Source organism: Tamandua tetradactyla, chromosome 6, assembly GCF_023851605.1.
Source record: "Tamandua tetradactyla isolate mTamTet1 chromosome 6, mTamTet1.pri, whole genome shotgun sequence".
In the NCBI taxonomy this organism is placed as follows: domain Eukaryota; kingdom Metazoa; phylum Chordata; class Mammalia; order Pilosa; family Myrmecophagidae; genus Tamandua; species Tamandua tetradactyla.
Window position 1 is genome coordinate 102,904,439 of NC_135332.1, and position 25,106 is coordinate 102,929,544.

A 25,106-nucleotide genomic window follows, 5' to 3' on the forward strand; every position below is an offset into this window, starting at 1 on the left:
AACAAATATGTAAAATTCCATTCTAATAAATGAGAAAATCTTCATGAAACAGATGATTTCGTGTCAAACTGCATTCTTTTAATTCACCTACGAACTCACCTAAGATTGAGAAAAAGTTTAATGGACCATTCCCATGTTGTAACTTGAAAGAAAAAAGAAAAGAAATAAAGAAACCTTGACTGAGTTCAAATAGCCTTATCAGTTCCAACACGTTTTCAGTTAATTGTCTAATGTTTTCAGTTAATTATCTAATGTTTTCTGGAATATATTTATATAATTACGTAAGTATAAATATTTATAATTCCTATTTATCATTTACATTTGAAACGACCTGTCATTCCATTGCCAAAGGTCAACGACACTGATCTTTCCACAGCTCTCCTGCCCCTGCAGCTGATGGAGCTTCTAAGCTAAGCAATTCATGGAGCCACTCGCCACTGCCTGTGCTTGGTGTTCCCTTGGAAAAGAGTACAAATAATGATGGCTACCGTATTTAATGATACTTACCTTATTTCACACTTCAAATGACATCTGAGGTAGGTATAACTACTATCCATGTTTTAAAAGTGGGGAAAATAAGACAAAGTCAAGAACTTGCTCGAATTCACCCAGCATCCACAGCATGCCATCTGCATCGTGGCTCCCTACAGCCCTGGAAAAATGCTACTGCTGGGAGCATACCCAGGTTTTATCAAAAGATGATGTTTTCCCTAGTTCAGTGCTCCCCGTGGCATTCTAAATTTAACTGAGAGGTTCTGACTAAACCTTTCAGAAGTAACATGCACCTCTTATCTATCTCTGTGTCAAATTAAAATACATGCTGTAAGAGGGGTGGGAGATGACAAGGAAGCCATCTATGAAGGCAGAGCTGAGAACAAAATTGGGTGACAGAGGGAGAAATAAAAGGACAGAGGTATGAGAGAAATGAGGGAAGGTTTGCCCCTGAGTTGACTAGGTTCAAAAAATCTAATGGAAGTGTTGAAAATAAATTCACGATCCCCAGGCCTTTACTAGAGAAGTATAAGATTTCTGTTCTCATGTTTCTGGTCTCCTTAAATGTTTTGAATATTTGCCTGTTACAGAGAAGAATGAGACTTCTCATAGGTTTTGGGCAGAGGGGAATTTAGATTGACCTCTAGTATTAAACTTCAAATCACTGTAAAATAGATGAGAACACAGATATGCAAACTCACCATAAAGAAACTGACTTCTCTAGGCCAGCAACGCTTTGAAAAAAGCATTTCCCAAAGTATATTTCTCAGAGATTAGTCCCATAAAATGTCCTTTGGAGGGAGGAAAAAAAAAAGTCAAAAGCCTACACATCTGCATTTTGAAGATTCACTGGGCTCATTAGAACAGTAAAGGCTGAGAGGAGTTCAGCAGGACCAGCTGCATTTTAGTTCAGTGCTTTAAATTTTATTTAAATTTTTTCTGCTTTTAGGGACTGGGAACCCTTGATAACTTACACTTCTAAAAAGAGGGGATTTTAGTGGTGGGTTCGTACTTAATGTTCTAAAGTAAGTTGATTCTTCCCTAGATTTTACAATCCAGGACCAGCATGAGTTCTGGAACCAGCTAAACAGGATTCCCCGATCACAGCTCTGTCATTTCCTAGCTCTGTGGCTCAGTGAGTTATTTAATCTGGATGAGTTTCCCTTTACCAATCTGTAAAATCAGGAGAATAATACCATCTGTGGCTTCTTAAGTTCCCATATTTAAACTAAAGTGATACGAGCGTCTCTGAGTCAGGCATGAACTATTTTGCGGGTGAGAGTTTTGTAGTGTTTGACAAATTGAGTCCTGGTCTGTGGGAGAGGGTAAGGGCTGTGTACCCAGGAAGTGGTGTTTGCCTATGCCAGGTTTTTAAGACAGTTTTCTGCCTGCCAGTATCTCTCCAAATCTGGTTTTTGGGTTTTGTAATGTACACATCACTGAGGATGAACAAGGCTAGATTCTAAGCTCCCCTCTGTAAAGAATGTCAAGAATAGGGCAAGGGGTTAGAAAGAATCACTGGAGCACTTTGTTTATTTCATCCTTGTGATTTTAATTTTGATGTACACAAAAATGCCAGATTTAATCTTTAGAACCAGCCCTCTCCTATTGGTAGACTTCATGCTATTTCCATGAAACTGCTTTTTTGGAAACATTTAGGCACATAAAGCTGTTTGAGCTTTATTCTATACTTCATTTGCTTGAAAAATAGTACAAGATGGTAAAGGAGGCAAATTAACAAATACAAACACCGGGAGAACACGAAAGCAAGATCGTATAACTTTTAATGCAGCTTTTCATCTCTTCTTCCATTACTGTAATGGAAATTCCTTTAGAGAGATGTTAGTTTAGTTTATTTAGATTATGCCATTTAAGAGTTTTCAGATAGTTCTAGTTTCACTTAAACAGAGCAACGTTTATAAAACTTCTTCGGGCCCGAAAGAAAAAGCTGATGCACCTCCAGGACTGCCAACTTGGAATTAAAGGCAGGCCAGACTCCTCACACTATTTAAATAGACGATTCTCCCGGCAGGCCGGTTCACTAGTAAGAACACAGCCAGGTGGGTACTTTTATTTTTTCGTTCTGATAATCAAAAACAGTAGGGTTTTTTTTTTTCTTTTCTTTTCTGATCAAAGAGTGTGTCCAAAGCAAATAATTGATTTAACCCCCTTAAATTCTCCTTGGAACAATAAACAAACTAAGGGTCTTAGCCATATCCTGTAGGAAGTAAATTCCTTCTTCAGAGTAAGTTAGTCCTTTTGTAAAGAACAAGAACTTTTTAAGGTCCCAAGGATACCATCTAGCAAATTATTGCTGCAATTAATTTAGTGATACCCTAGGGCCCGGAAAGAGGTAATGAGCCCTTGCAAGTGTCCAAGTTACTTTTAGGGAGTAACTTATAAATGGGAAAACTTAACCAACCACATTGAATAGTTTCTTTAGATGGTTTTGTAGATCAAGGCCAAAAAAAAGAAGCATACATTCTAAATAGGGATGACTTCTCCATAAGAGATAAGTTTTACTATATCTTCTGAGGTAGCATTGCTAATATTGTAATTCATATATAACAAGGTATGGAGCAAAATGCCTTTTATCTGCTTATTGTTTGCCTACAGGTGTTCTGTTGATTTAAATCAATAAGAATATAAATGCTTTTGGAAGCAATTACATTAATTTCTCTTAAAAGTGTTTAAATCAAATGAAAGTAATCTGGGTCATGCTATTCTATTATCAATGCGGTTTGGCCTTGATGCCTTCTTCTACCTTTATGAGACTTTAAATTACAAATTCTGTCTCTTCTGACTTCAAGTACCTTAGAAATAGAAAGGATTGTTTCTCCCCTTATTTCCACATCTCAAAATAGAATTTAAGTAATATGGAATAATTCTCAGCATTGCAGGCAAAAATGGCACTGGAATCTTATGCCCACCAAGGAACACACTGAACTCACTGACATTGTGTATAACTACAGAAAGACAAAAAGTACATTCACTTGTACACAGGCACATGCAAGAGGGATACCTCAGGGTCATTCTGATTACCCTATAAGGTTAGCTGCTTAGAGATATTTTTGGCTTCTTTAAAAAACAGCAATATTAATATTAATATTAAGCATCTTGAAAGAAAATCTTATTTGATATATTCTGTAATCTTTATTTCTTCGTGATTGCCATTTCATTTTAGGGACTTTTAAAAATATACTTTGCAGTTATTAAAGGCTTCTTCTTCGTATAAGGTAATTTTGGAATCACATACTAGAGGTAACTAAATTTATTCCGTAATTACTTTGTGATGCTATAGGCAAATCTTCCCAGAAAGTTCAGCCTCATTCAGCAAAAATCCTGGTGGTAAGAAAATGTGATAATGCTTATTAGCCCCAATGCCTTCATCTTGATTTAAACACCTCTCGTTTTCCTTTTGGCCCATATAAATTATAGAAATAAAGAAATAAATGCAATCATGAGAGGAGCAAGGTGTTGTTGAGCCTTAAGAACAGTATCCTTGTATGGACCTCTCTACTGACCTAGTCCAAGATCCTGGCTTAGCTTCATCAGACAGAGCCCATGATAAGAAGAGTGTGTATGATGCCATTCAAAAGTGGTGTCAGAGCAGAACTAGACCAACAAACCCATTTTCTGCTCTTAAGACAGTTTTGAATGCTGGTCTCCAGAAGTGAAAGTAAGTTTCTCAGGACTGCTATATAATTAGAAAAAAAAAAGTGAATTTAAAAATATTTCCCGAGGCTTAATTAATTTTTAAATCCCTTTTTGTTTCTGTTGAAATTCCCTTAACATCGAAGTTCCCAAATTTTACTATATGTTAGAATCACCTGGGGGATTTTAAAAAACCCAAAGCCCAGGTTGCATCTTGATTCAATTAAATCAGAATGTCTAGGGCGAAAGCTGGGCTTTGGCATTTTAAAAATAATTCCTGGTGACTCCACTGTGTAGCAAAGTTTAGTAACCATTGCTTTGAGCATGGGAAACTGTTCTATTGCAGTTATCCTACTAAGAGCTACTATGATCTCAGTGAAAACGCTTGTCCCAATGCAATACCCAAGAAATTAATATCTCCCAAAGGTGCTTGACCCTTTGCCAAGTTTACTCACATAGGCAACCAATACAACTGATTTTTGACATTCAGTGTATGTGTTGCTTTTTTTCCAGACCATTACCTCTTTGGGTTTTCTTTCTTCCATCATGCAACCTAGAACTGTGATACTCAAAGTCCGGTCTGTGGAACTCTGAACAAACATCACCTGAAAGCTTGTTAGAAATGCTGTCTTCAGACTTACTGAATCAGATTCTCCATTTTAACAAGATCTCCAGGTAGCTCACATACAGATAGACACAAGTTTGAGAGGCCCATAGTGTTTCAAGTTCTTTTCACCATTATCTTTCTGCTGCATTCAACCTACAATCCTGTACCTTTCAGTTAATCTGTTCATTACATCTTTGTTTCTATCTGCAATACTGAACACTGTTATATAAAATTACATAACCTAGAGGATTATTGCTGCAACCAAGCCATGATTTCCAACCACACAAGAACCTTCACCACCTACTTTTTAAGTGCTCCTTGTATATTTCCATTACCTACAAAAGCAATTCCAACTTGAGATGCTGCTCTCTATTATCTTCCCTAGCCAATGTCTCTCACTCTTCCTGGAGGAAAACTTGCAGTCTTCTTCACTGAGAAAATGTTCCCTTCTAATCACCTAGCTTCTCCAACAACAGAAAAGGAAGTATTCTTGCTATTTTCAACATTTCATTTCTTCCCCTGTGGTGTGACTCTCAAGGCCTCCTGCCACTTCAACCACTTCTTCAACCACTTGTTTCCTGAAGGTGGTTCCTTTAATACCATTCAATTGCAATCCTGATTATTGATTCTACCTGCAAGGTTCACTTTACTTTGAAGACTTCAGGCAACCCATAAAACAATGATCTTGTCCTTCTGGAATTTTGCCACATTCACCTGAATTGATACTTTTCTAAGGAATTATTCCCAACTACCCTCTTTCTTCTCAAGGCAATTTAGCACTTTCTCTTCTGAGCAGCCAAAATACTAGTGCATGCCTTTATTACAGCACTTATCAAGATGAATTACAATTGTTCCCATGCCAGTTTCCAAAATCTAGACTGCAAACAAACTGAAGACCAGTATTGCTAGTACCTAACCTCATTTCTGGAATATGGTGGATACTTCAGAAATGGTTGTTGAATTAATGAATGGTTAAATCAATGAAGTCCAAATTCTGAGGTACTCGAAATATTATTCTGGCCACTAGCCAAGTATCAGCAGCAGCATTTTCCTGTCTTGACCTGCTTTACCACTCAATTTCTCTTGCATCTTGCAACATACTAGGTTCTTGTGCAACTAGATAGAGAACATTGGATAAGTCTTAAAATCCTGAGACTATGTTTTTTCTTCTTGTATGTTAATTAGAAGCTCATTTTCTATTAAATTAGAGGGAAACATCTATTTTTAATTTTAGCATGCCAATTTTTAAATTTATAGATACCAAATAAAATTGATTCTCTAATCTGAATTTGAAGCAATTTCTTCAGCATTTCCAAGACCAGCACTATTTAAACCTTAATATGCAACAAGACTACTTGAAAATCTTGTTAAAATACAGATTTGGACATAAATTTTGTATCTGTAGGTCTGGCTTGGGCATGAGATTCTGCTTTTCTCACATATTTCTACATAGTGCCTGTCTGCTGATCCAAAGACCCCACTATGATTAGAAGTCTCCAAGACCAGCAAGTCCTATTGTAAAATTTCCCATTTGTATTGTGTAAATTAGGTTGTTTCATAATTGAGCATAACAAGTGATGTGAGGCATTAGTTATGGTGGTTTAAAATTAAAACTCTCAGACTTATACACTCTTTACCAGTGTGTGGACAGATGAGTAAGAAAGAAAGAAAAATAAATAAATAAATAATGGGGGGGAGCCGTGAGGTATGGGATATTGGGGTGTTCTTTTTATACTTTTTTTTTGAGTAATGAAAAGAGAATATTCAAAAATTGATTGTGATGAATGCCAGCTATATGATGATTCTGTGAACCACTGATTGTACACTTTGGATGATTATGTGGTATATGACTATATACTATATCTCGATAAAATTGCATTAAAGAAGAAGAAAATTGAAGGTCAATTATCAAGTTGATAGATAAGTCCTTTTCTGGTAAATTAATATTTATCATAAATCAGAAGAGGATGATAAAAGAACAAAGGTAATCTTTTTCGTTTGTTTCCTAAAATGCTAAAAGCAATTTCAAACTTTGAAAGTGTCATTTGGAGTGATTTATGACTTGTTGTAGTAGCAAAATACAACTTTAACAAGGAGGAGAAACAAGTCAGGAGACAGAACGAGGTATTACCTTATATTCTCCAGCCTGCGTTAAAACACAAAGCCAGACCACAAAGCAGCCTACCTCAATGGTCATGACATATGAGCATCCCTTTAAAGCAGCCTGGAGAAAGGGATAGCAAGAGATGAAGGACTGTGTAGAGCACTTCCCCAGGATTTCTGGCAATTCTGTTTAGGAATGGTACCTAGGGCCCGGTAGAAGGTACTCTTGTCACTGAATGGTGTGATGGCCCTGCAGATGACCAAGCTACCAGGGCTGGCTGTGGAACTGTGATTAGGTAAGTCTGGTCTAGACTTTAAGCAACAGTTCAGCTGCAACCCCAGATATAGGGGTACTAGGTTATTTATTCAGCTAAGCAATGAAGTAGCTCCAGGGGAAGTCAGGATCCTCCTAATCATTCATTCTCAACCCCAACTGCATTAAAAATCACCTGAGCTGCTTAAAAGCCTCACAACAGGCCCCACCTTTGCATATTCTGATCTGGTGTGTCCCTCATAAAACCTGGGCATCAGCAGTTTAAAATTTGCCAGGTGATTTATAATGTGCCTTTCAGAAAAAATATGGAACTATTACACTTTCCCACTGTGGAAACCTCTGATACTGTCTCAAGCATTAGGGACTCCCAAGTCAATAGGCCAAGCCCTTGATCTTGAGGTTTGCTCTTATGAAATTTATTTCTATAGCAGAGAAGCTATGCCTACCTATATTTATGCCTAAGAGTTACTTCCAGAAAACCTATTTCATTGCTCAGATGTGGCCTCTCTTTCTCTAAGCCCAATTCTGCAAGGAAAATCATTACCCTCCCCACTACATGGGACATGATATCCAGGGGTGAATGCCTCCCTGGCAATGTGGGACATGACTCCCAGGGATGAGTGAGGCCCTGGCACCACGGGGTCGATTATGCCTTCTTGACCAAAAGAGAGAAATAAATGTAACAAAATAAGGTATCAGTGACTAAGAGAGTTCAAATAGAGTCAAGAGGCTACTCTTATGCAAGCTTCAGATAGATATTGCTAATTACCACACATTGCCAAACCTGAACCAACATCATTCTTGCCAACCCTAAAGAACACCTAGGGATCTATCTGAGATTCTAGAAAAGTTTCATGCACTAAGACAACTTCCCAGAAACCTACAACCTCCAGATGTTTCCTGGGCCAGATAAGTACTGAATCCCTGAAGGGCCAGCCTCTGTAAGAATGTCGACTAGCTCCATTCCCCTATCCCATATAATCAACACCACTTTCTTACATTAAAAAGTTAGGATGGGCATAGCCCAAATATACCTAAAGATTGGGAGAAGGAGGAGAAGTTGCAATTGATAGGATTTATAAATAAGTATGACTGCTGAATCATTATATTGATATTTCTTTTAGTCTCCAGTGTCTAAGAACAGCTAGAAGGAAAAACCTGAAACTGTGGAACTGTTACCCATAGCAAACTTTGAAATCTGTTCTATAACTACTGGTATAATGCACTTTGAAATTTATTGCTTTTTTTGTATATATGTTGTATTTCACAATAAAAAAAGTTTAAAAAATAATAATGTGCCTCACAATTGGAAACCATGGTTTTAAGTGCTCCCAGAATAAAATTTATCCTTCACAGACTCTGCAGAACTTGTCTTCCCATGACTCAGGCCCCTTAATTCCAGTCTGCAGGTTTAGACTTATGCTATTCTGTAGAATAGTGATCCTCAAACTTCACTGGGCAATAGGCTTACCTAGAGGGCTTGTTAAAACATAAAAAGTGGGAGCCATATCCTCAGAGTTTCTGATTCAGCAGTTATGGGTTGGGGCTGAGAATCTGCATTTCTTACATGTTTCCAGGTAGTACTGATGGGCTGGTCCTGAGACCCTACTTTGAAGATTACAGCTGTAGGATAAGTTCTGGTTTTGGCAGCTTAATCTCAGGATGAAACTCACCTAGGTGTTTTTCTCACATCTTAATGATGCTGTGTCCCACTATGGAAAGTAAACTTAGCCCATATCTCCATCACTGGTCTTCATCCTATGTGCCAATTTTGATGCCTGGGTTTCTTCACCTTCCCATTTTTTCCTAACTCAGAAGTCTAAATATGGAACTTTCTATATCAGAATCAGAAACCTTGGGTATGCCAAGGATGTAACACTTGATTGATAAGATTCGTCTTTTATGAAATTATCTCTGGTTATGGGGTTAAGATGGATGATAGCAAGACCGGAGGAGAGGTCCAGTGTGATGGACTGAATCGTGTCCCCCACAAAGAAAAGGTCACATCCTAACCCTCCTTCCTCTGGGTGTACACTCATGCGTAAGTAGATTCTTCAAAGATCCTGTTTAAATAAAGTCAGATTGAATAGGATGGGCCTTAATCTGCATGACTCAAGTCCTTGCACACAAAGGAAATTTGGCCATGGAAATAGATTGCCATTTTACCAAGGGTTGCTTGCAAGCCACTACCTACACCACAGGATAGACTTTGGAGAAAGCAGGACTGCCGATAACTTGATTTTGGACTTCTAGCCAGTAATTCCTGTGAACCAACATGTTCCTGTTGGTTAAGCTAGTGAGTCTGGTGTTTGTCATGGCAGCCTTGGCAAACTAAGACAACCAGGCAAAGACCTACTCGGGTGGGGGCACTGGAGATGGAGAGAGAGAAATAAGTCACGACGTATTCAAGGAAATCAGTTGGCACAATTTGTTGACCCATGGTAATACGCTAAATAGAGGGAGAGGAAAGAATCAAGGACACTTAATTAGAATCTACGATTTATCGGTAAGATAACTAACAATCTAAAATTCAACCTCAGTAGTTATGATCTGATATATTTGAGAGTATAGTAATTGTCACTGAATAGTATGGTATAAAGGTGATAAGTGTCCTTACATCTTTCACATAAGGAGTCACGGTAATCATTAGATGTATGTAAGCTTGATCCCCCCCCCCCCCCATATGTATTTTAAAAGGAACAGATAAAAGCTACAGAAGCACAGAAAGTTATCTAAGATTCTCCAGTGTTTTTCACCAGGAGCTGTATCATGTTACAATAAGTTAGATTTCTTGAAGGAAGTGCCTTAATTCTTCAATGACACCAAGGAATTTATATGTAACTGAGATTAGAAGCCTATCAGACCTCAGAGGAGGAAAGCTCAGAATTTCAACAGTGCACACCAAAAAGCTCTGAGCCCTTTTCAGGACAACATGATTTCTCATTTTTAGCACTCCTTCCTAGCCAAACTTTAGATTATCTCATTCTACTTCTTGGAAATGAACCCAGTAAAATGGCAAATATACTGTAGAGAGCCAAAGAAAACTTTCAAAGTTGAATTTTATATCTCTGATTTTTTACTTTGTTTTAATTGCTGAAAGATTTTTTTGTCTTTAAACATGAGATTGGCATTGAATTAATAGAATGACCTAATCACGTCCCCTTGCTGTGCAGTTCAGGGAATGCTAAGAAATGAATAACTTAGTATTATAGTTAAGATTTCACATGCCATGAATCACTGCAATTTCCTTTGCATTTTCTAGCTAGAAAAATAATACAGAACCAATAACAAGCAAAGATGAGGTGTCAAGGAAAACAGGAGCGGTGGAGTAAAGCATGTAAGGTTTTATGGAGCTGTCTGGAAATCAAAGTTGTTTGTATAACTCAAAAGCAGTAATTTGATCTGGTGTTCCCAAAATTCCCTAAAATATTCATCTAGAAAACAGAAGATGTACTCTGGCATCTTGAAACACTTTCTGTCTTATAAGTCTGCATATCCTCCAAAATATGATCCAGGATAAAGCTACATGAGAGCAAAGGAAAAAACAGTTGGTGGAAATATAACAAGATAAAATGTACAAGACAGAAATATCCACTATAAAATCCCAAGTCATACAGAAATGACTTGTAACTTCAGCAGGCATTGTTAAATCTTCAATTTTCATTTTTCATAATTTTTAGAATCACTGATTATACAATGTTATAAAACAGTTTTAATATTAGCGAAATGCATGTTTCTTATTTTAAGCACATGCTAAGTAGGGAGATGTTGAAAAGAGATAGGAAGATTTCCATGTAACGCTTCAAATTTTCCTCTGAATTAGTTGAAACAACTGTAAACAGAATTCTTTAAAACTTTGAAATTTAGATACCAGAGGGAAAGGTATGTAGACAGTCCAGGCTTTAGAGTCAAGGCCTGGTAATTTGAAAAGTTATATCTGTGGTGCTATCAAATATGCCCATGATACACAACTCATTGCATTTACAGAGAAATCTCACTTTAAGAATTCTAAACTTTTACAGAAAAATCTAATGTGTCAAAAGTAAGTATCAGGGCAGTGCAATGGTGGCTCAGTGGCAGAGTTCTCACCTGCCATGCTGGAGACTCTGGTTTGATTCCTGGAGCCTGCCCATGACAAAAAAAAAAAAAGTAAATATCAGACGATTTCATTTGGGAAAGGTTGAACATTTGTTCAGCTTTTTTCTGCATGGAGCCCATGCCAAAGATCATGAAGAATACTCTAAAATCAGAGCCAGCAAGACAAGTGGTCATGTTAGCTTTACCTGCAATAGAGACAAAGAATGTACAAGTAAACCTAGCCTTGCAGTAGTAGAGTTGGACATCTTTATTTTTAGCTCCAAAATGGCAAAATTTTACTTGGGAGCTGAACATGGAAAATGTTCACACACAGCTTGATAATCTTGGAAAAACCTCTTCGGTTAGGAATGACTGTAAAATGAACTAATGCAACCCTCATCATTCCATCTAGTTTTTTAGGATAATTTAACTGATAATGCTTTTCAGCATATAGGTTTTGAGAAAAGCTGATAGCTCTGAGAGCAGTTCTCTTATAGATTTGCCTAAGTACAGAGTTAGACCTGGCTCTTGGCAGGTGGAATGGTGTATGATAAAGTATAGAAGCTCCCCAAAGCAAAAGATGGGCATAAGCTTCAGCTGGATGACAGGAGGACAAACAGACATTGATGCAACCTTAAATTGATAACCACGGTTGGACATTCAAGTGTGTTCTGAAACAAGGCTATCCCTGGGAAACAATAACAATGATGGCTCATCAGAAGCCATTTAAATGTTTGGAGTAGAAAAGTAGAAAACAAGCCATCATCTGAATCAAAAGTTTTATTATAGATTGAGCCATACCTGATGCAATAGGATGAGCCATGGTGTAGGAAAATACTGAGGTTTCTCTTAACAGGAACGTCTCAAGTTACCCTAACACTCATTCTTAGCATTTTTACTTCTGACACAAACCAAACGTATTCTCAAAGTTCTCAGCCCAATGTTTCCCTTAGCATTTTTCTTTCAGGTTTCCTTCATTTCTTACATTGTATTCATCAATTCTTCCATAGTTGAAGGTCTCTTCAGTTGCATTTCTGCTGAGTGTTTTTATTCTCAGGTTTCACAGGATTTGTCATCCTCCTACAACCAAGCATTATGTACTCTGCAGCAGGTACTGTTGTCTGTAAAATTAGACAAGGACATGACAGCTGACAAATAATAATAATAACTGCTTAGCTTCATATTTATATGTTACACTTTTAACTGCTATGATGCATTCCCATCTCCCATCTCTTTCAAACCTTATGAAAATTCTGTAAGATAGAACAGATAGCTATTATTATCTTTGCCTTATCTTAAATCAGGATATTGGAGTTCTCTGAGTTTCAGTGATTCATACTAAGTCAGTGGTACCAATGCAAAAAGTAACTGAAAATTAAGGAAATTTTCCAGACACCATATACACACAGTCACACACATCTGAATTCTCTCGATTACTGAGTGTGTTGGGGCAAGTATATGTGCGTTGGGGCAAGAGAATGAGATTTGAATTATCGAAGCCTACCCTAGTCCCTGTATGATGAACTTCCTAAAAGTCATATGCCTCCATAGAGTGAAATACCCAGGGTAGTTAAAATGGAAAATCACACAGTTGGGAACTATTTTTTATAAAAAGAGAAGATGGAGTACAATCTGCTTTAAAATAATTTAGGTAATTTTAAGAAATTTTTGTCATCAATAAAAAGGAAGTCAAATGTAAACCTTAAACTCTTAGTAGAGAATAATTTTAGAAGAAAAGCCATAAAATAGGTTACCTTTTGGTACAGAGTATTCTGAGATATTAAAACCAGAGACTCATTGCTCTGTTAAGACTGATTTTTTTCTTTTTTACAACTAACCCAAATTGCCATAGAATTAGAGCTATGGCTCTTTAGATACTAAATAATGAGCGTCCCAGGAGGGCAGTTTTGTGAGTTACATATGATGACAAAACCATACATCAAAGCAATTCAAGTTAAGAAACATGTATTATTTCTTGGGACAGAACATGCTCTTAAGATTATAGACAAAGAACCTTCTCGTAAGGAAGGAATAAAGGCTAACTTGACTTGGAGCAATGAAGAAAATTTTCTTTTGAGGATTTAAACACACCCCTACATTTTAGACCATCTCACACCATTCTTTCCCTCTTTAGCTCTTGACTTCCTTATGATTTTAATGACTCAGAGTACCTGCATATGTATTGTAAATTCCTCTGCTCCTTTTTTAGGAAGGAATTTGCTACTGGTGTTTGCTATTAAGAATAAAAGAGAGAGAACTCCAGTATTACACTGGCCAGGGTGCGAAAGATAATGGCATTTGTTACCGTCAGAAACGTCTAGAACTACTAAACTATTGAACTACTGAAAGAGTAAGCAAAAAAAGAAATACCCCCGAACTGAGAATTATAATTTTTAAGCTAAATTTGAGGATTTTTTTTTCATTAAGCAGATGATATGCTTCTCTGGAAAGGACCCCCTCCAGATAATATCTCTTTGATGAAAAGGCATCTAATGACTGCTCCCGGTTCAGTTTAGGAACATAATGCTTTTCACCATACAATGAACAAATTGATGTGTTTTCAGGAGTAGTATTGGGGTTGTATTTAAGCAGCAAAGTAATTATTCCCTTTTAGAGCCCAGTTAACTATTTTATACTATTAAATTGCTTAAAAACTTCTGATTTTGTAAAGGGTTATATACAATGAGCAATCAATTGCAGGGTATCAGATATGCAATCCTCTTTTACGTTCTGGAGCTACCCTGGCTGGAAGGGATGAGAAATGTCAATGTTCATTCTCTCTCCTGAACCCCCAAACTAGCAACCTGACTGAAAGGACACTTTTCCTGGCTTAACTATGCCCTGTGCTGTTACGTTCAGCTTGTAGGGGTATGGCCTGGCTAATTGACTGTAATTATCAGATTCATCTCATATCTAAACACCACATGCGCAACTTTATCTCTGGAACCTGTGAGAAAAGCCTCCCGATTACCTCTTCACATGAGGAAACTGAAGCTGAGAGGTTCAATTGGCCCAAAATTCCCACCTCTAAATCCACAGGGAGACAGCTGACCATGCTCATTATCAAAAAATAAATAAATAAATAAAAATAAAAGCATAGATCTGTTAAATAGAAATCCATCAAATGGGAGTAAGAAACATTTTGAGAATTCTAATTCCTTTTGCTTTTGGCTTCCTAGGATAATAAGAATTGGTGTGTCTAGCATTATAGCCCTAAATTCCATTAGCATAATTTTTCTAAATGATGAAATGACCACATACGGAGTATTCTGCTAAGTTGGAAAGCACCATGAGAGACAATGGATGGATGAAGAGGGAAGGCTTAAATTGAAAATTCTTCATATACCCTCTATATGTTTTCGGTGAAATTGCCTTTGAACTCAGAATCGCATGGGTCTTCCGTTTGTTGGATTTAAGCAGGGCTCAGAACTTTAATGTCTTACTCAATTTTCTGCAGTCTATTCATGAATACTCGACATGACTGCAGTAAATTATAAAGTCTCCTGACCCACATGAATGCATGCATCTTAGGGTACATTTTTTTTTCTCAGAGGATCTGTATTGAAGAATAGGCTCAGTAATGTGTTTCCATTAAAAGTGAAAGAATAGCTCTCATCTGATGTAAGGCTGTATATAATGATTTGTACAGATATCTTAAATGGGTGATTTCTTCATTACATGGTATGTAGGCACTTTACGTAGTTAGATTCTGTTGCATACTCCTGTAGGCTTTCTCACCTAACGTTTCACACTCACGGTATTTGTGTCCATTCCATTAACTCCCCCCCCCACTTCAGCTATACCTTCAAAAGTGGTGGTCTTCAAAAGTTAGTTTAGTATACCTTTGACCATACACTTTAAATATACCCCTACGCCTCCAAACTCAGTAAAAAACAAATGTGGTTTTAATTTTCTATAACTATCTATCTATTTAGTTGTGCAAAGTATTTCCTGTCGGTAGTTTACACTCAGATTCAGGTAAAGGCCAGTGTTATGTCCAAAGTTAAAGTTTCAAAAGGCTCTCAAGAAGTACCCTTTTGAAACTATTCATTTGACCTTCCGTGACAAAGCTTATGCTTTGCAAATTGATTAATACGGATACAATATCAAATCATTTTTCATACAATTTTTTAATGTTTGTTAAGTGCTGGAGCAGTATGTAAACAGAGTATTTGGCATTTTTATTAGGCTGCGGAACTCAGTCATTTCCTTTGCAACAACGTCTCATAAACTATTTTGACAGTCTAATAAACTATAAAAAGCTGTGGTAAAAACTGGCTCTGAATGTTATAACCGTACAAAATGGAAAGAGCAAGAGAAAACATCTATCACCAGGATTATTATCACTGTTGCTATGGCAACCTGGTTGCAATGGCAATATCTCCACGGTTCTGCTGTTTGTTATCATCTTTCTTGATTTTACATCATTGAAATTGTAGTAATTACACTGTGCCTGATGAAAAATGCATGCTGTCATGGCAACTAAGTCAAATATTCTTAATCATTTCACCTCTTCAATCTAAAATGTAATTGTTTGTCAGTAAAAAAGGTTATCCAGAAGGCTTCCATGGACTTATGATTGCCTTAAGTGTTTTGCGAAAAATAGTGCTTTTAGGCTCAAGACCTTAAGCTAAACTAATAGCTTGGGATGGTAAACAATGACTCATTATAATAAGTAAGCAGCATTAATTGTAGAGTGACTTCTCCAGTGTGATAAAATTATAAACCATGGTGGCTATAATATAGTACTTAAAATCAAAACCACAAAGAATATTTTCAATCGCCCTAATATCTTCGGTAAATTATTTGACTCAAACGTTGTGCTCATTTTGGTGTCCCATTTATATTTTATGAGTCACTGCCTTCTGATAAACATGCTTTAGAATGTTTCCTTCTCCTGGTGTATAATTAAGACACAAAGAAAGAATCCTTTTTTTGTAAATATGAAGAAAATAAGATAATAAGATATAAAAAGAATGCTTTTCTAATTAGAGTAGTTGGTTACAATATAAGTCCATCCTCAAGCTAATATATTTGTGTGTAGCATTCTAAAAAGTACATGATTATTTTTTGTTATCTCTACCTGTGTATCTGTGTAATCTGTATATCCTTTCTGAACAGAACGGAAGGCTCAATATACAAAGCTGTGCTATAAAATGCCAAATTCATCCTCCTGAGTGAGAAGCCATAATAAACTATAAAATTTCAGCAGTAACTTGGAAACTCTAGTACCCAGTTTTATAATTACCTAAGGGCTCTATTTTCTCAGAAGAATGGAAATTTTGCTTGAGTAGGAAGAGAAAATTGAGTCTAAGAAATCTTTTGTTTGGATAATAACAGGATTTTTAGAGCTCAGTTTCATATTTCTCTTTTGCTGGATTTTTGATGTCATGATGCTATAAATGAGAGCAGCAAAACAAATTATTTTATGCTTTTTCAAGAATTTATCAATGGTATAATTATCACCCCTTCATATTTATCTTTAGCTATATGTACATTACATTTGAAAACACTGGCTAAGGTAAATGTCTTATCTTTTAGGTTTTAGATTTGTGAGAAAACTTGATTGCACACAGAAAATGTCATACTTCTGTTTCAAGCATAGTTAACCATAATTCCTCTCTCTATTTACTTCTTTGTTAGCATATGCCATTTGTTTTTAATATGAAAAACAGGTACTAGTAGCTGTTATATGATTAATCCTTTTCTGCCAAAGGCAGATGTCTTTGCTACAGTGAAGCCCTGGTTTTTTCAACAGTGGAGGAGGGGTGGAGAAATGAAATGTGAGTGTGTATTTTCAGAGCTTGAGTATCAATGTATTCATGGCGGTAATTGTAATGGCAACTGTTTGCTTCATCTTAAATGGATTTAATCACAAAAATTGTTTTAAATCTTATCCATTGCTTATGGGAGAAAGTAAAATTTTACCCAAATAGAGTGAATCTAAAACATTGAAATGGAAAAAGGCCTGTCATTAATAATAATTTTAACTAGGAATGAAACCTATGAATAAAAATATCAGCAAAAACACAGTTAAAGGATAAGGTGAACATGTTATTCTTAAGGCTCCTGGTTTCAAACAGAAGAAAGAGAGCCAGTGACTATTATCATGTGATGTAATACAGATGGAAAATAAGCAGTGGGCAATTATGAATTGTGAGGACGGTTAAATAATTCATCAAAACTCTTGAAGTTGTTCAGAATGAGAAATTTTAAAACATGATATGGATAACGATATTCAGCCTGGAGACCAAAAATACGAAACAACTGTCGAGGGAGACAAGCTTTGTTTGTGAATCCTAGTGTCGATGGTATTTTGAGTATCATAATCAGTTTTCTCAAAACAATGACTTTAAACTCTAGCTTCATCGAGAAAATGTCTGTGGGTGTGTGGCATCAACAGCACCCACAAAATAACAACCACAGTTGTAGTTATATCCCCTGTCCTTGCAATCTAGTCCAGGAAGATATGATTAATAATATTAGACTTAAAAATACTTTGAAAAAAATATATATACATGGAAAGGAAAATTCAAGGCTCTGTCTTAACTTAAGGACTTTCTCTGGCTTTCCTAATTAATTCTCTATTTTCTAATTAAAACCCCAGTGAAAAGCCAGATTGGCTTTTCTCACCCTTGTTTGGGCCAGATTTCTGCTTCGGGTCTGGATTTGCCTGGTAGGTTGCCTTGGTGCCATGGGCTCTGGCCATGGGTGCTGGGGTCTCGGGAAGGAGCAGGGTTGCAGGGGGCTGAGTATTTAGCAGGAAACTGAACATTTGTCTCTTCATCAAATATCAATGTGGACTTTTGGGGTTTTGTTCACATCAGTGAACCCAACAGATATAAATCCCTGCCCTTATGGAGCTCATGAGACAGCAGCCTAGCCATCTTCCTTTGAAGAGGCATGGTGGACACCACTGTTAAAAGTATGCACGCATCATATATAACCTGTAAGTCTGTATCATATAGAAAAAAAAAAAGTATGCACACATTTCTCTGCCCACCTCATGATGTTGGGCATCATGATGTTTAAATGACCAACTCATTTAAACAAAACCATGTTCTAAGCTCTGAAGTGGTATATGCCTATGAATGATGACTATTATTTAATCTAATTTCTCCCCCATCAGGAAGTTTTCTACTCTGTTCTCACTGTCAGCTGTGAGCACAGGGAATTTAAATTCATTTAAAGATTAAACAGACTGAATTTTAAAACGTAATTAGGAAGGTAAATGTTTTGGGGGAAAAAAGACAGGGCAGCAGAAAATGTGTTCCAGACATAAATATAAATGACGCTGATGTTATCTGCCATTTTTACATTATCTGTGTCCGCATCTGCTCTCTTTACTCTGGATAATCAGAAGCTGACTATTTAAGCTACACAAAGAAATCAAACTGTGTAAATGGTGACAATAAGAAATTAAGGACATTTGAAGCGAATTCCAAAGGCTTCCCTGTTTAAAATTGATTTTAAAAATACAGATTGAATATAGTTTCCAGTAGTGTGTGAAACAGACATATTTGACTGATAATTTCTCTTCTAAAAATACACATCCATCCTAAATTTCAGCTGTATCTCCAGTTGGGGATGTTTTTCCAGTTGTTTCTATAAAATAATACAAATGTAACCAATGTCATGTAGGATGGACTGTTTAGAAGCTGAATAATTTAGATCCTTTTGCACAATCTACTATTGTGTGTGCGGGTATTTTAAGAACTCTTTATGTGATGATAAATTCCAAGTATCTTTTATTAGCCAGAAGCCTCTGATACCTAGAGAGAATTCCTAAAGAGGAAGTTCTCTATACAATTCCAGGGGAGTTCTTTAGAATTCTGATTGGCCAACCTGTTTATTGCCTCTTTACCCCCCTGTGAAACAGGCTATTAAAATAGTCAGTATTAAAGAACACCACTTTGAAAAGTGGTTTATCTCTGGAAATCAGATTATTCACATTTCTCACGGAATCTGTTGAGAAAGTTACGGTAACTTGAAGAAAAGCACATTGCCTTTGTGAATCACAAGTTAAATATTAAATATTTCTCACAGCCTCGGAGGCAAAAGTACTATTAAGGTATTGAAAATCTGAGCAATTCTGTGCTGTATTTAAAGTTCATTGATGGAGCTTTTAGGTCAGAATAAAACTTCCAGATTCAGTAATGTGAATTTCTTTTCATTGTGTAACTTTCTTAGAACTCCTTAAAGGCTCAGACTAATAGTACTTCTAATAAATGACAAGCTTTTTAAATATATGGACTCTGTCTAGCATTTGCACTCTAAAAAGGCAAACTCCTAGGTTTTTCTTTCATTTTTCTATTCTATGTAGATACTAGAATCTCAAGTACTGGAAACTAACCAGTGACTTGAAAAACATGAATTTTATAGGTTTTGTATATTTTTAATATAAATGTCTCTGAATCACAACTCATAAATAAGTAAGCCCAGTTAGCATGGTTAGTGTTATTTTTAATCAATTTCCATGTTTTTGCCACTAAATGAAGCTAAAATTATCAGTCATTCAACTTATGTCAATGAGACACAAAAACCATGGCTTGATTTGGTAAAGGCATGGGGTAAATGAGAGGCTCAAACTTTGTGGCATCCTCATTCACTTTATGTTAATTAACAATTTATGTTAAAGTGTTAATTGAGTACTCATAATCACAGAAGGAATTTAAAGTAAATGCTAAGAACTTGAAGCAAATCCATGTTTTCCATCATGAACTGTATTTTTATTTAAAGGAATATTAAAATATTAATGGATTTATTATTCTCAGTAGCTATCTGATTATATAGAAGATTAAATCCATCTCAAAACTGAAGCATAATTGGGGAGGGTAGAGAAGTGCCATCACAAGCACTTTCTAGAAAAACAAAGTAAATTGTCATTTTTCTGATGCATGACATCTTCTTCTTTAAAAGCTAAACAAAAAAAATAAAACAAAAATCGCCATTTCTATTAGGTTGGTGATATAAATCGTACCCAGGACATGATGAACAAAAATTTATTTTGGACTAGAGATCTAATGCATAGGAAATGTGTTCTTGGATTAGGCCCCCAGATGAACTGTTAAACAAAAATTCACAGAGTTTTACAGTCATCTTGAGAGTTTCAACCTGAGAACTTCTGAGGAAAGGAAAGGAATGGGGATGAAAGCAATGGTTCTCTTAGAAGCTTATATATTCCTAAACTCTGAAGGAAATACTAGTACATGACTTTCCTTCTGCACCTACTCTATAAACATCTTGAAAACGTTGCTGTCTCAGTAAGGCTGTCTCAGTTTTAAATGACTGGACACACAATCCAAACCTGCTTCAGGTAAAAAATAAAAAGAAGAAGAAGAAGAAAGGAGGAGAGAAAGAAAGAAAGGCAAGGAGGGAGGGAGGGAGAGAGAGAAAGAGAGGTAGAGGGAGAGAGAAAGAGGAGGAAGAGAAAAGAGAGGAGAAGAGAAAGGGAAAGAACAAGGACTTCGTGGGCAGAGTGCAGGTACAGCTGGCTTCAGGGCTCGCCGGTGTCCGTGGTCTCTCCTCTTCTCTCTTCCAGTCTCAACTCTGCACGGTGGCAAAATGGCTGCCAGCTTCAGCCTCATGTCCTTTCAGTTTCCACTCCAGTAGGAAAGAGTGAGCCTCATTAATGGAAACTCTTGAAAAAAGCCCTGAGAGTCATTTTTATTATCACGCTTAGGTGACCAAATCATGGGGATGGAAAGAGTACATTGTACTCTTTCTTTTCAGTCTGGGTCATGTGTTCTTCCTCCAGATTCTGGATGCTTTCTAGAATTTGAGAGTCCAAAGCAGAGGAAAGGACAGGACGACGCTGGCTCAGTGGCAGAGGTCTCACCTGCTATGCCAGAGATTCGGGTTTGATTCCCAGTGCCTGCCCATGCAAAAAAAAAAAAAAAAAAAACAAAAAAACAAAAAACAAAAACACACACACACAAAAGCAGAGGAAGCATGGATCTCTAACTGAAAACAAGGGCTGTGGTTAAAAGAAGTGGGGGATACAGGAGAGAGAGACACAACACTCAGCCTCTGCCTTGTCAACTGACCATCTCCCATAGTCCTCAAAAATGATTGTACTTGCTTTCTGGCTTTTTTTTTTTAATTCTCTACATTTTCTATAGTACATGGAATCCCCTTTCAACAAAATGGTAATTCCTGAACCATCAGTGTATTCGGTGAGTAATGCTAGTATGTATTTGGGTACCATAATCTGCAGGTTAATGTGGTGAGTTAACAAAACAAGATAGGACACAACAGTAATAGCAGAGGAAGGGAGGATAGCATGGTTGGCAGCCCTTGAGTGTGTAGGATTCTCAAAGGTAATAAGAGAAGGGCTGTGGGTAGCTTCAAATTACTTTTTCTTTCTAATTGGCAATTAGTTCTAATTAACTTTTAATTAATATTCAGTGTTTTCTTTAACAAATGGAACCCTGATGAGATCACATCTGTTAATACCACTCAGTTTCTATTTTGGTTTTCTGCAATTTTCTATTATGAGGGTAGTAAGTGTAACTTCAGACAGAGAAGTGATCACCTTTTAGCTAGGATGAAATTGTGGTCGATTTAAAGTCATTGTGCTTTAAATGTGATCTTGGCAAAAATTAAAACTCTGTGAAGTCGGATCTTGCTCTGCAATCTTAAGAGATAGTATCAGGTATTGGAAGAAACAGCCACTTTCTTGCAGCCTCTATGAAAATTCTTTTCAAGAATTGCAAACTGCGTAATAATCCACCTTTTTACCACAATGAGAATGTAGGGCATAATGCGAAGATCTGTTAGTTCTTTCCTGTTGTTTTAGAGATAAAGCTGCACTCCAGAGAGATTTTTTTTGCTTGTCTAGGAAATTCCAAACAAACCTTATAATTAATAGGAACAAAAACAGAGAAATCTGCAAATATCTTACTTTAAAGAGAGTTGAACGTGCAAGAAGAAAATTCTGCTTTATTTTCTTACCTTTAAAATTCTTGGCTTTCCCAAGTTCTGCTCTTTTCAGACTGCTTTCTGATGTCACTGCACAAATTTTGTTTCAAACTTTAGCTAATGTTTGTGCTTTGTTTACTCTTCCTTTAGTATATGATTTTGCATTTTTGAGTAAGCTCTTAGTAGATATCATGGATGCATGTCCTTTCAGATTATCTCTATTTTACCTTTGTTGATTAGGGTGATGTTTCAAATATGCTTCTGCAGACACTCAATATTAAGTAAAGCTGGAGCCATCATTCACCATGATATGGGGATTAAGTGGAATAACTGGGGTGCTTCAAGTAATTTCTCAATTTTAAAGAGAAGTCACAGTGGGAAATCTACAGCTGCTAATTTTTGGTTTGAACCTCCAATTTCATAATCCTTGATGAGAGGTCAAAATTAAAAACTTTGGTTTAGAGAAGCACAGCTCGAATGGACTGATTATTCTAATTGTTGGCTGCAGAATTGTGGTTTCAGTAATTAACTTATCAGAAAGAGATTTTGGGTTCTTACAGAGTAATAGGTCAGGGCTATATTTGGGTTAAATAGGTTATAGTTATTTGTTTTCTGCTTGAAAATGAAAACGAGTTTGCCAAAACCCAAATTCCCTTTTCTACACTGAACTTCTGTTACCCAAGATATACCCTGGAAATGTGACTAGTTTTTCTCAGCAGCCAACAACTATAATTACAATAAACAGATGATGTCTTATGACTTGTCAAATATAATATTTGGTGATCATTTGCGAGGAACATTATGGGCTAAGAGAGACTCATTGTTTTGATAAAATGTAAAAATAGCAACAAATGTAATTATTTATAAACTTCTTAGACTTTACTATATAGTGGAATGATAGTTCATTGACTTTTTGGACATGACCAAGAGCCAATCACTTCTACATTCTAATAACACATTAACCTCATTCTTCTAAGTACTTAGTTTCAGTTTAAATCGTGCAAACTGGTTTTCTGTTGGAGATTCTGAATAATGAGGTTTCCAACATCTTAGGTTGAAAACTGCAAACAGCATTTAAAAAATATTTTTCCTTCATACCTAAGAGAGGTAGCTGTGATTTTCAACATCCTTCCTTTACAACAAATGGGTTTGAATCTATTATCATTAGTAACTTGCTGCATACTGACTTGCGATTCTTTTTGAGTGGCATTTATTAAGACTCCCCATAAAGGGAAAGCTGACAAAATTATACAATATTTTAAGGGATTTTTAAAAAAACCCATGGCCTTTATTGTAAATAAACTAAAAATACAAAATCAGCTCTTGGGAAGTCTATAAAATAGAAAATATTTGAAAATTTTTCCACTTTCTACATACTTATTGCAAACATGAGAAATTCTAATATGATTAAGTATTGGCTAAAAGCAATCAACTGGAGAAGAAAATTTTTATTGTTAATCTGCTTAAACAAATATCATCCAGTTATGATTGCAATAAAATTCAAAAGTCACACATGAGTTTTCACTGTGTCTGTCTAATACCATTTCTGGAATGTCTTAAATGGAAATCATCAAACAGAATTAAAAAATTCATATGCAGAAGGATATCCAATGCAGGGACATCTATAATAGCAAAAACAGGAAAATGATCCAATTGTCAAACATTATGAGAGGCTTAAGTAAATTATGACATCTAATCTCAGAGGATTGTGACGCATTCTGGAAATCTTTAAACATTTCAAAATTGTATCACTGTATGTTGATATATATATGCAGATGTGGGGAAAAGACAGAGATTGATTAAAACATGAGAAGAATTATGGAAAATATCATAGGTATATTTTTCTTATTTTAAAGTAAGACTATTACTTTACTATTAGTTTCATATCATCTTTACTACCTTAAAAATGCTCATCTTTAAAAGCTGATCTTGCTGATAGGTTTCAATATGAAGTAGCAGAGATTGCTATATTATCTAACAATAGAACTTTTGAAATTCATACTTATGTAATTCAATAATGGATGAAACTTCTAAAGTTCATTTGTAAAGCTGTTGTTTAAAACAAACGAAAATAATAATATTTCCCTTTTGGAAATAATGGGATTAATAACTGGAAATATTGTACACTTAACTTGAAAATTAATAGAAGAAACACTGTTGTAGAAGAGGTGATCAAAACAGACTATAATTTTTTCCCTTAAAAGTTGGGGGATCTGGGTGGCCCACGGTGGCTCAGCAGGCAGAGTTCCTGCCTGCCATGCCGGAGACCTGGGTTCGATTCCCAGTGCCTGCCCATGCCAAAAAAAAAGTCAGGGGATCTGAGTGCAATGGTGTGTCAGTGGCAGAATTCTTGCCTGCCATGCCAGAGACCTGGGTTTGATTCCCAGAGCCTGCCCATTCCAAAAAAAAAAAAAGAAAAGTCAGAGAATATAACTTAACTGAGTTGAATGGGAACTTAATGACAACTATGAAAGGAACTTTTGGAGTCACTCAAGGGGGTTAAATTTTCTCTTCATGCATTTATTTTCTCATTAGAGGATACTGTTTTCCACTTTAGCAATATAAATATGTCCCAAGGATGTTATTTTAGAATTCAGAGTAATCATAACTATGGACTTTTTCAGAGATCGGTCTTATGAATGCTTTAAAGGCAAATACCTACCATAATTGCTTCTGTTTGTCAGATTGGATGTTTCTTAAATTAGCCAGTCTGGTGTAGGGGGTTGGCGAAGTGGCAATCTGAGCACTGTCTTTATGTGAAATAAATCTTACATTGGGCATTTATGATTCAAGAAATTACTCTCCCACTCTGGAATCCATGCCAAGGACTGATGTCTTTGGGGCAAACCCAGCTAGGAATTATGCACCTATCTTGCTGTTTTCTTTGCTTATAACTTCCTCCATTAAACATCTTTTTCTTTTGTAAACAATCTCCAATTTGTTGTATGTGACCAGGAAAATTGGGATTTAGGCACACAT